This window comes from Silene latifolia, chromosome X, assembly GCF_048544455.1.
Source record: "Silene latifolia isolate original U9 population chromosome X, ASM4854445v1, whole genome shotgun sequence".
Taxonomy (NCBI): Eukaryota; Viridiplantae; Streptophyta; class Magnoliopsida; order Caryophyllales; family Caryophyllaceae; genus Silene; species Silene latifolia.
The window spans coordinates 39,659,506-39,671,530 of NC_133537.1; the positions used below are offsets into that span (position 1 = coordinate 39,659,506).

General features: G+C 40.0%; 1 non-coding gene across 1 annotated transcript; it reads left to right on the top strand.

Moving 5' to 3' along the window:
- The first annotated feature begins 11,335 nt into the window (after positions 1-11,335).
- Positions 11,336-11,442, top strand: LOC141624854 (small nucleolar RNA R71). Its single transcript, XR_012534658.1, has one exon. It is a non-coding gene; the product is annotated as a small nucleolar RNA R71 (small nucleolar RNA).
- The last annotated feature ends 583 nt before the right edge of the window (positions 11,443-12,025 follow it).

Sequence of the window (12,025 nt, forward strand, 5' to 3'; positions counted from 1 at the left end):
TTGAGAGATGTGACAGTATGAAAATACAGTCATGTTGATGCCTAATATGACTAACCAGTTAGTCAGAGTTATTGACTAGTAATTAGTCAAACGCGATGTTGAGATAATTATTTAATACGGATTAAATAATCATGGCGAAAACGAATTAAGCGGTTAATTCGTAAATTGAATATAAGCAATTATATTTAATTAATGTATATTGAATCAATCAATTATACAATATTGTCTTTGTCGGACACGTATTAATATATCGACTGAGTCGTGTTACTAGTTGATATTTTAAACCGACAACCGATGACGATTTATAATTGAAAACCCGTCGTATACATTTTAGCGAGACGAGTCGGACCATGAGTTAAAATGAGGAGAAAGTGGAAAGCCCACTCACTCCCCATGAAACCCACGGACCGAGTGAACAAAAGGGAGGGCATCTCTCTTTTGCAAGTAATCATCTCATTTTTACAGAAACTAGGGTTTGGGAGATTATTCCTCCAAAAAACCTAGATCTCACATCAGAAAACCTCACAAAATTCTCTCAATATTGCAAGGCAATTAGAGAATTCTTTCTAGCACAAGGGGCATAGTCTCAGACGGTCTTGGGTGCAACGATTAGGAGGAAATCTACTTTGATTTCTGTTCTTTACGCCGCATTTCAAAGGACCCGAGGTTGATTCTTGTTCTTTATCGTTTCTCTATTGTATTTATGTTTTATGACGATAATCACATGTTAAATTTACGTTATAGTCCTAAATTTAAAGGGTCTTATACGGATATTACCCTACAAAGTAGTCGAAAGCTTGTTCATTGCCATGATAAAGATCTCAATAGACCTTTGCACATGTTGTTCTTCATTGTGGTCTTGGGTCACAGCATTACCAATATAAGGATTGAATAACCCTTCAAACTCATCATCCCAAAGACCGCATATTTCGTCTACTTGTTCCCCAATAGTATCATGAGTTGATGAGAACAACTCCTCTTTCTTCTTGTCATTATGGCCAATGAGGTCTTCCTCTTCTCTTGTCATGAGTGGTGGTGAGCTATTCAAGCTCTCATTCTTGTTGAAACATTCTTGCTCTTTGGATGGAGCATCTTGGAGATTACCCATTTTCTTCTCCCATATGAGTGGTGATTCTTTACCCATAGCTTGTTCTTTGCATTGAGATGCCAACTTCTTCCTATCACTTTCTCGGCTATAATGATCAATCATGAAACATGGCTCATGCAATCGGGGAGCTCTCATTGTCTTGTTAAGATTAAAAGTGATTGTTTCATCTCCCACTTCAAGGGTGAGCTCTCCATGTTTCACGTCAATCACCGCTCCTGCGGTGTGTAAGAAAGGTCTTCCTAGAATGATAGGAATGTTGGAGTCCTCCTCCATATCAACAATAACAAAGTCCACCGGGATGAAGAACTTGCCAATTCTTACCGGCACATCTTCCCATACCCCTAAAGGTGTCTTCGTTGATCGATCCGCCATTTGAAGTGTGATATTAGTGCACTTAAGCTCCCCCATTCCTAGCCTCTTGCACACCGAATATGGCATGACACTCACACTTGCCCCAAGGTCACATAGAGCTTTTTTGATCGTGGTATAGCCAATGGTACATGGAATAGAGATGCTTCCTGGATTCTTTAGCTTTGGAGGTGAACTTACTTGTAGGATGGCACTACTCACCTTAGTGAAAGCAATAGTCTCAAGTTTCCGAATGGATTTCTTCTTTGTAAGAATATCTTTCATATATTTCGCATAGGCCGGAACATGATTTATTAATTTCGTAAATGGAATTGAGACTTCCAAGTTCTTCACAATCTCCATAAACTTCCCAAGTTGTTCATCAAACTTAGGCTTATCTTGACGACTTAGAAATGGAAGTCGAATCACAATAGGCTCTTTCTCTTTAGCCTTCTCTTCATTCTCCTTTGAAACTTTTTGAATGGTGGTGGGTTCTTCTTCTTTCTTAGAGTCTTCAACTCTTTCCTTGTCACTAGCATTCACAACATCTTCATCAATGGGCCTCTTCGGCCCTTCATACCTTGTACCACTCCTTAAATGGATGGAACTCACCTACTCTTGTCTTGGTTGATTACCTTCAGGTGGCAATTGCCCCTTGTATCTTTGTGAACTTGAAGATGCTAATTGAGACATTTGGGTCTCCAACATCTTTGTGTAAGCTAGTATGTTGTTAATGGTGATGTCTTTTGCTTGGCTATCCCTTTTGCATTTAAGTGAAAAATTCTTGTTGGTTCTTTTGCATTTGAAGGACCGCTTTTTGAACATCAAAACCTTGGTCATTTGTTTGATTGTGTGGAGGTTGATTTTGATAACTTTGGTTTTGATTGTAAAAGGGTCTTTGAGCTTGGTTTCTCATTGGAGGTGGGGTGTATGTTGTTTGAGGGTTTTGAACATTTTGGCTTTTGTATGAGAGGTTGGGGTGGAATTTGGTGTTTCCATTATAATAGTTGGAATATGGGGTACCACTCTTTTATGGTTGGAAAGAATTCACTTGTTCCCCTACATTCACTTTGGTCATGTCCCAAAGTTCCACAACTCTCACATACTCCACTTGGAATTGATGAAGATGCCACCATGGCATTAACAGGTTGCTTAGGTGATTTGGAGGCTGATACCCGTCGTTGTGATTACCAAAAATAAAATTTATATTTCCTATTAAAACTAACCTAGGCTAGTGGTAACAGGGTCGAACCACAAGGAGGCGAATGTAATTAATAATTGTCTAATTCTAGTCTAAGGTAACGAATGTGGGGGTTGAATTGATTTGGTCTATAGCTAAAGGCAATAAAGATAATAAACTAAAATAGACGGATAAAACAAATATTAAAAAGGGGTGCAAGGATGGTCGGTTCACTATAGTTTCGACTGCAGCATACTAAGTAGGTCTAAATCAAACACATGAGGCGGGAAAACAAGAGGTCCTCTCGGTCCACTCTTAACAAGTAACATCTTTCGATCTCGCTACAAGTCCCTAATATCACTAGTACTGACTCTCGTCCTGAAAAGTGACTAAAAACCTAAACTTTACCTATCTTTCGATCTCAGCGTAGTTTAGTCATTTTAATTGATGGTCAATCAACCTTCCCTATCTTTCGATCTAATGGGTCAGTCATATCCTAAACATTCAACTGGTCGCGTGCACTCGATTCGTCAAATATGGAAATTCAAACAATTAAAACGAAGGTAACACCTCACGTGGTCAGTCGATCGACCAGGTATGGCAGTCGATCGACTGACACGCAATTTCAGTCTACTATTCTAATGCCGCCTAATCCTACAGATTCCCTACATCCTAGCACGAATAATTTAGCTACTCATGACTATAGTGGAAACAACAATAATATTAAGGATTAAAATTACGGAATTCATGCTTAAAACGATTAGGCAAATAAATAACATAAAACGATAAAATTGGCTTTTGAAACCTAACTAGCAATTTCTATACTATCGACGCAATAAAGATGAACTGAAATAGAACAGAAGGAATACCGAAATTGCAGAGGAATTGTAACGGAATGATTAGAAGTACGAACGAAAATCCGATGCAAACCAATATTCCGAACCCTAATTATTTGATATTCTAAAACTGATAAAAACTGAATGTAAAACTTGATTGAAAACTGAATGTTCTAGGTTACGTTATATAGAAAATATACGTAACACTTATTATCAAAACCTAAACACAATGGGCTTGCTTTTCCTCGATCTTCTTATTCACGTCTGATTAGCGGTGTGGTCGATCGACCATGATGCTCAGTCGATCGATTGCTCTTCACTGTACAGTGGCTTCTGTAAGTCGTATGATGGTCGATCGACCATAGGCATCGGTCGATCGACTGCTTTAGCTGGTAGTCCGCTTCTAAAAATTGGTGGATTAGTCTTTCGGGCCTCGAAATGCGCACCAAGCTCGTTCCTTGAGTAAGTAACTTCATGTCAAATGCAATGCAAGGTACTCGGGGACGGATTTAGCTCAATATCAACTCATTTCCGCATAAATCTGCAATATTACATAAAAATACGAAAGTAGACGAAATGGGACAAATAGTAGCCTTAAACCAGATAAATGAGCTCTGAAATGCGTGTAAAATAGGGTGTAAAACATCATATAAACGACACGCATCAAACTTCCCCAAACCAAACCCTTGCTTGTCCCCAAGCAAGAACTGGACTCGATCTAAAGGAACGAGTTCAATCTCAGAGCGAATCGCAAACTGAATTGGCTGAACCAATTTAATGCAACTAACAATCAATTAGCGATGTGAATAATGCAGACGAGTTATGAAGTCGTTAAAAACTGCTGAACTGTCAACTATAGAGAGTCATTAAATTGGACTCTCACGGGTCGCTCAAATCACTCAAATAAGAACAAGGTGAATATATGTAAGATAGAAAGAATTCATTTTGTTAATGACACTCACCTAACTACGACCTATAAGAACATGCCTGCAATATAATATGAAAGTAATCTCTATGACCGTACATATGCATTCCAACCAACAAAAGATCATGGCACATGCCGAGGTATAAATGGATATGTGAGGTATGGGTAAGAAGAGGCAAAACATTTATGGAAAAGTGGAGGTACAGGTGATCAAGCTAGTACCAAAATGGAACCATATGGCAACATCCAACTTCTTGCTCAAATTCAAATCGGCGATGCTATAGCAAGCACCAAACTCACATTCTCCGTAATAAATCAACTCCCCATAATATATAAATGAAACATGAGAGCAAAAATCGCCATTTGATAAAGACTTGAATTATGCAAATTGATTCTTTTCTTTATCTCTTCTCGGGCGACAGTCGATCGACCAAGTAAAGCAGTCGATCGACTGCAATGAACAGTACAACACTCGTTTTTTCCTTTCTTTTTCGAATCATTTTTTTCTACTTTTTTTTTTTCTCTTTTGTTTCTTTCTTTCCTTTTTCATTTTCCAATCATCATCTCAACAGAGCATATGCCACCAAAAACGAGTAACAAACCCAAAAACTAAACTACTAGCTTGACAAGGGCAGGCTAAATGTAGGATGTAGTAAACGGGAAAAAAAGACTATTTTTGGCAGTGTGGAGCTTATGGGTAAAAATGAGAAAAGGGAAACCTCTACCACATGTGTCAACAAACCACAAACCGAATGCATACAGGTATTAAGAAGGTTAAGTTCATATTTATGCATATTGATGTAACATGTCTCATAAGGAGAACTACTCACAATCCTAGATAAACCAGTCATGAATGTCACCAGTTATAGGCTCTAAATCTCAGAATAAACAAGTAGCTTGCCAAATATCAAAGTCAATTCTAAAGTTCAGCAAGAATTGTAACGAAAACTCGTAGACTATGCAAATGATTCTACTAATAACATGTCAATTAGCACGGCTTAGGCAAAATAGATGCAAATGCAATGTCATCATCGAAATACTACCGTTCCGACTCAACCTATATGCTAAAATAAACGTGCAAATTTTTGAATTTTGATGAAATTTTTCAATTTTTTTGAATTTTGTATATATGAGAAATGAAATAAACAATGCAAAACAAAATGTAAACGTGAATGCAAGCAAATGATATGCGACGCAAAACCCTTCCCCAAACCAAATCGCACAATGTCCCCATTGTGCAAAATCATGTAATGAAGAAAAGAGAAACGGGAATTTGCGATAAAATAAATACGACAAGAAGTGGAACTCGGGAACTCACAAGACTTTAAGCGTAGCAAAAGGAAACCTCCCCAAACCAGCGTGAGCTAGGAGGTTTCAGTAGCCAGCAGTGCTACCAATAAATACCTGAAAAGACAAAAGAACCACGCATAAGTCCGAGAAAACAATTTTGAAGCGGTAATTATGTGCACAATTTAGAAAATGGAAGAAATCAGAAATATGACGGAAAATAAAGTAGAGTAGAAAACTCCCTTAATTCCGCAAATCGACCAAACACAGCAGGGGAGAGGTCGTGAACAGGTACAGCAGTGCAGGTCGGTCGATCGACCACATAGCCCAGTCGATAAACCAGAGTGAATAGGAACAGAAGCTCCTGGAACTGTGCAGCCAGTCGATCGACCATACAGATCAGTCGATCGACTGAAAATACTGCTGTAACTTCTGATTTCTTCGTATTTGCTCAATAACTTGAGCTAATGGGGTCCAAAAACCTGCAAGTGTACAATAATACGCGCCCCAAATTGCACAAAACCCAAAGTAAAGTCTAAAGTGCTTAAAAAAAACCTAAGCAAAATAATTAAATGCGAAGTCTCGAGCACACAAAAGCACTAAAAAGGTTCAAAAGCAATAAAATGTAAATGTTTGAAGAAGTCTCAATCAACTAATAGTTGGTCAAGAACGGCCACGGAATGGCCCACTTGACTGGCTTCTGGCTACAGGAGGTAGCCTTAACGGTGCTCATCTTCTCAGTTGCACCCTTCCTAACTTCAACATTCGTAGAGGTCAACGGATCAACAGCTTCATCATCTCCCCAATCAATGGCCTCTTCTAGCTCATCAAAGTCCAGGTTTGACTCTCTCACTTTGACTGACTCATCTTCAAGCTCCTCATCCGTGCCATAGCTAAGGCAACCTAGACCGCCTCTTGAAACGACTTGCTCCTTCACAGCTGGAGCAACAGGCATCCCTCCCTTCCCCAAACCAACTCCTGCAATGTCTAAAACAGAAGAATCTTCCTCCACTTTACTCCAAATCTGGGGCGCATGTGTTACAACAGGAGTAGGAATAGAGACAGACATATCAGGAAGTATAAAATAGGATTTCTTTTCAGAAACCGTATTGCAAGTGACAGGCCAAAAGGGGTCTTTCTTCCTAGCTGTATGAACAAAGACAATGGAATGCTTGCCTACCTTAAAGGTCAAAGTACCTGAACCAACATCAATAACTGCACCAGCAGTGTGCAGGAATGGTCTACCTATTATGATAGGTATGTGTGCATCTTCGGGCATATCAAGCACCACGAAGTCAACAGGGAAGAAAAACTTCCCTTATTTGCACGGGGATGTCCTCTAAGACTCCTATTGGCTGGACCGCAGAGCGATCGGCCATCAGATTGTCATATTTGTGACTGCAAACCTATTCAACTTCAGCTTCCTAGCAAGACTCAAGGGCATAACGCTAATACTGGCTCCCAGGTCACATAAGGCTTTCTCAATAGGAAAGGTGCCAATATTACATGGGACTGAAAAGCTTCCCGGGTCTTCTAGCTTAAGGGGTGCAGTATGAGACAGATAAGAGCATGTCTCCTCAGTTAATGCGACAGTATGCACAGTTTCAAGTGACTTCTTTTTAGACAGTAATTGCTTTATAAACTTCATATAAGCAGGCACTTGATTGACTAATTCTAGGAAAGGTACTTGTACGTTTAGACTACGAACAACATTTTCAAACTTATTAAAAGATACCTGTTCCTTCGTCGGCACCAATCTCTCCGGATAGGGGGCTGTAAGAAGTAACTTAGCCCTCTCCTCTAAGTCTCTCATGCCGGCGTCGGTGGATTTAGGCTGAAAATCCACCACCTTCTCTTTGTTGAAGCTTGAACCCTCTTCAGACCATCTCAAATGTGAACCGTTAATTGACATAGGGTCGTACTTCAGAACCGGAACAGACCCATCAGCAGTCGGGTCTGGCCTCAATATTCTCGGGGCAGTCGTACCTCGAAACAAATGATCCCTCAAGTTATCGGGCATTGGAGGACGAAAAGGTTCACTATCAGCAGCAATCTCAGTCGATCGACCGGTTAGGTCAGTCGATCGACTTACTTGAACAGGACCAGAAGCTACTGTTTGTCGCACTTCAGTCGATCGAGCGGGTATGTCAGTCGATCGACTGACATACCTGTTGTTCGTCTTTTTCTTGTTTTTGTTCGTTCCAGCTTTCTTTTGACTCGGTTCCGCCTCATCTTTTGCAGCATCGTCCTCGACCATGATGGGCCCCTCAAGGGTAGACCCACTTCTCAAAGTGATGGCATTAAGGGTCTTTTTCTGGTCCTTCTGAGTCAATAAGTGTCCCGGAGCTCGAGTTGTACTCTTGCTAGCCAATTGAGCAATTTGGCTCTCTAGTAGTTTCATCCCGGCCTCTCTAGCTTGGGACTCCTTTTGTAACATATTCTTCAACTCAGCAAAGTCAGAATTTTGAGATTGTTGCTGCTGCGGCACATAGGGAGGTTTTTGAAACTGTTGTTGCTTATGAGGGGGCACATAAGTTTTTCTGCTCTGCTTCTTTGTGGAGGTTGAGTAGGATTTAAGACATTTTGACTACTCCACCTCAGATTTGGATGAACATTCGGCTCATAATAGGTATTCGTTTGCCTATAATGTTGAAAGGCAGCACAAGACTCAAAGGGACTAGGACAATTTTCTGAAACATGTCCGTCAGCTCTACATCTTTTGCAGACGAAAGGACCGTCTAACACAGCATTTACATGGTAGATTCCCCCTTTTGAAGCTCCTCCCAACTCGTATTCGTCAAATCTTGCCGTGAGAGCTTCTATTGCAGCCACAGAAGGAGATTCAGCAGTTCTCCTTTGATTCCCCTAGGAATTCCCATACTCAGCTTTATGGGTGGCTAAGTCATCAATGATCTTCCACCCTTTGGTCTCTCCAACATTATCTGCAAATCGACCAATTGCTGTAGCATCCAAGATAGCTCTTTGATCATCATAGAGCCCATTATAGAAATGATTGCATAGGCTCCACTTCTCAAACCCATGGTGCGGTATGGTTCACACCAATTTCTTGAAACAGACCCAGGCCTCATGAAAATTCTCATCCGGCCCTTGTTTAAAGCTCGTGATCTGAGCTCTAATCACATTGGTCTTCGAGGCAGAAAAGTATTTCTTGTAAAATGCCAAGGCCAACGAACTCCAGTCGGTGATTCCATTAGCAGCTCGATCCAGGTCTCTATACCACTTCCTTGCAGCATCACGAAGGGAGAAAATAAACATAGTCTCCTTTATCTGGTTCGGAGTCACGCCAGTGGGTGTGCGTATGGAACAACAATAATCGATAAAGGTCTCCATGTACTTGGCTGCATCTTCAGTTGCAGCTCTCCCGAATTGGTTTCTCTCAACCAAATTAATATAGGCAGGCTTTGGCTCGAATTTTCGGTCTTCCCCTGGTAATGCGAATCCTTTGTAAAGATTCGCGATGATCGGCTTCGAGTGACTAGCTATGCTTGCTTCTTGACCATGACTGGAATTTCGGAGAAGTGACGGTCTCGGTGAAGAAGTGGAAACAGGAGAAGAAGGTGGATCTTCCTCAAATAGAGCGTTCTCGTAGTAACTTGACAGAGTACTCAGCTCTTCCTCTGTTGGCAATATCCTAGATGATCGTCTCAACTCATGCAAGATCTTCTCAATCTCAGGATTGAAAGGTACTAATTCACCACCCGGTGACCAGCGCATAAGAGGAAACTACAAAAAGAATATGAGAATAGTTTAAGGAACGAATGTCCCTTAAACTAAGAAACAAACTAAAATAAAACAACTAAAAATTAGAACAATTGCCTCCACGGCAACGACGCCAAAATTTGATACCCGTCGTTGTGAGTACAAAAAATAAAATTTATATTCCCTATTAAAACTAACCTAGGCTAGTGGTAACAGGGTCGAACCACAAGGAGGCGAATGTAATTAATAATTGTCTCATTCTAGTCTAAGGTAACGAATGTGGGGGTTGAATTGATTTGGTCTATAGCTAAAGGCAATAAAGATAATAAACTAAAATAGACGGATAAAACAAATATTAAAAAGGGGTGTAAGGATGGTCGGTTCACTATAGTTTCGATCGCAAAGATACTAAGTAGGTCTAAATCAAACACATGAGGCGGGAAAACAAGAGGTCCTCTCGGTCCACTCTTAACAAGTAACATCTTTCGATCTCGCTACAAGTCCCTAATATCACTAGTACTGACTCTCGTCCTAAAAAGTGACTAAAAACCTAAATTTTACCTATCTTTCGATCTCAGCGTAGTTTAGTCATTTTAATTGATGGTCAATCAACCTTCCCTATCTTTCGATCTAATGGGTCAGTCATATCCTAAACATTCAACTGGTCGCGTGCACTCGATTCGTCAAATATGGAAATTAAAACAATTAAAACGAAGGTAACACCTCACGTGGTCAGTCGATCGACCAGGTATGGCAGTCGATCGACTGACACGCGATTTCAGTCTACTATTCTAATGCCGCCTAATCCTACAGATTCCCTACATCCTAGCACGAATAATTTAGCTACTCATGACTATAGTGGAAACAACAATAATATTAAGGATTAAAATTACGGAATTCATGCTTAAAACGATTAGGCAAATAAATAACATAAAACGATAAAATTGGCTTTTGAAACCTCACTAGCAATTTCTATACTATCGACGCAATAAAGATGAACTGAAATAGAACAGAAGGAATACCGAAATTGCAGAGGAATTGTAACGGAATGATTAGAAGTACGAACGAAAATCCGATGCAAACCAATATTCCGAACCCTAATTATTTGATATTCTAAAACTGATAAAAACTTAATGTAAAACTTGATTGAAAACTGAATGTTCTAGGTTACGTTATATAGAAAATATACGTAACACTTATTATCAAAACCTAAACATAATGGGCTTGCTTTTCCTCGATCTTCTTATTCACGTCTGATTAGCGGTGTGGTCGATCGACCATGATGCTCAGTCGATCGACTGCTCTTCAGTGTACAGTGGCTTCTGTAAGTCGTATGATGGTCGATCGACCATAGGCATCGGTCGATCGACTGCTTTAGCTGGTAGTCCGCTTCTAAAACTTCGTGGATTAGTCTTTCGGGCCTCGAAATGCGCACCAAGCTCGTTCCTTGAGTAAGTAACTTCATTTCAAATGCAATGCAAGGTACTCGGGGACGGATTTAGCTCAATATCCACTCATTTCCGCATAAATCTGCAATATTACAAAAAAATACGAAAGTAGACGAAATGGGGCAAATAGTTGCCTTAAACCACATAAATGAGCTCTGAAATATGTGTAAAATAGGGTGTAAAACATCATATAAAAGACACGTATCAGAGGCCTCTTCAAGTTTAGCCATATCCTTCTCAAACTTCAAATTAATGGTGTCAATATGAGCACTAAGTTGAGCACCCAATTGAGTAATAGAGTCCACTTCATGCTTTCCTCCTCTAGTAGCCTTCTAAGGTCTACTATATTGTGAGTTATGGACCGCCATTTCCTCAATCATGTTCTATGTTTCGGTAAACATACCATTTGATCCCATATTGAGAATGTTTCAGGAGTCTTCATATAGACCGTTCCAAAATTGTTGTACAAGGAACCACTCGCTAAGTCCATGGTGTGGACAAGATCGACAATTATCCTTGAATCTCTCCCATGCTTCATACAAAGATTCCTCATCCCTTTGTTTGAACTCGGTGATTTGGGCTCTCAACATGTTTGGCTTTTCCGGAGGATAAAATTTCTTGTAGAAAGCAAGTGCCAATTTCTTCCAAGACTCAATACAAAGAGTAGCCTTATCTAGGATCTTCAACCATTGTTTCGCGGAACCAATCAAAGAAAAATGAAATAAGACCCATCGAATTTGGTCTAGAGTAACTCCGGTTTGAGAAATCGCATCACAATAGTCACAAAAAGTCTCCATTTGAGAATGAGGGTCTTCATTAGGCATCCCCCCAAATTGACTTCTCTCAACCAATTGTATAAATGTGAATTTTGCAATGAAATTACCGGTTAAATGTTGTGGTGTAGGAATACTATTTGGTAGGTTCTCCTCGGTTGGTACGGAATGTGATGAAAATTTAGGCACTGTGGGTTGATTTTATGGTGGGTTTTGTATTGGGTTATCCTCTGCTTCTCTTGCAAAAGGGTTGATGAACTCAATGTTATTGGGTTGGATGTCCACAATCTCACCAATACCTCTCAAAGTATTTCTAGCAAGTCTTCTATTGTTGGTCAAAGTTCTTTCAATTTCAAGATCAATGGGTAACAAGTTACCTTGTGATCTCCTAGACATGCAA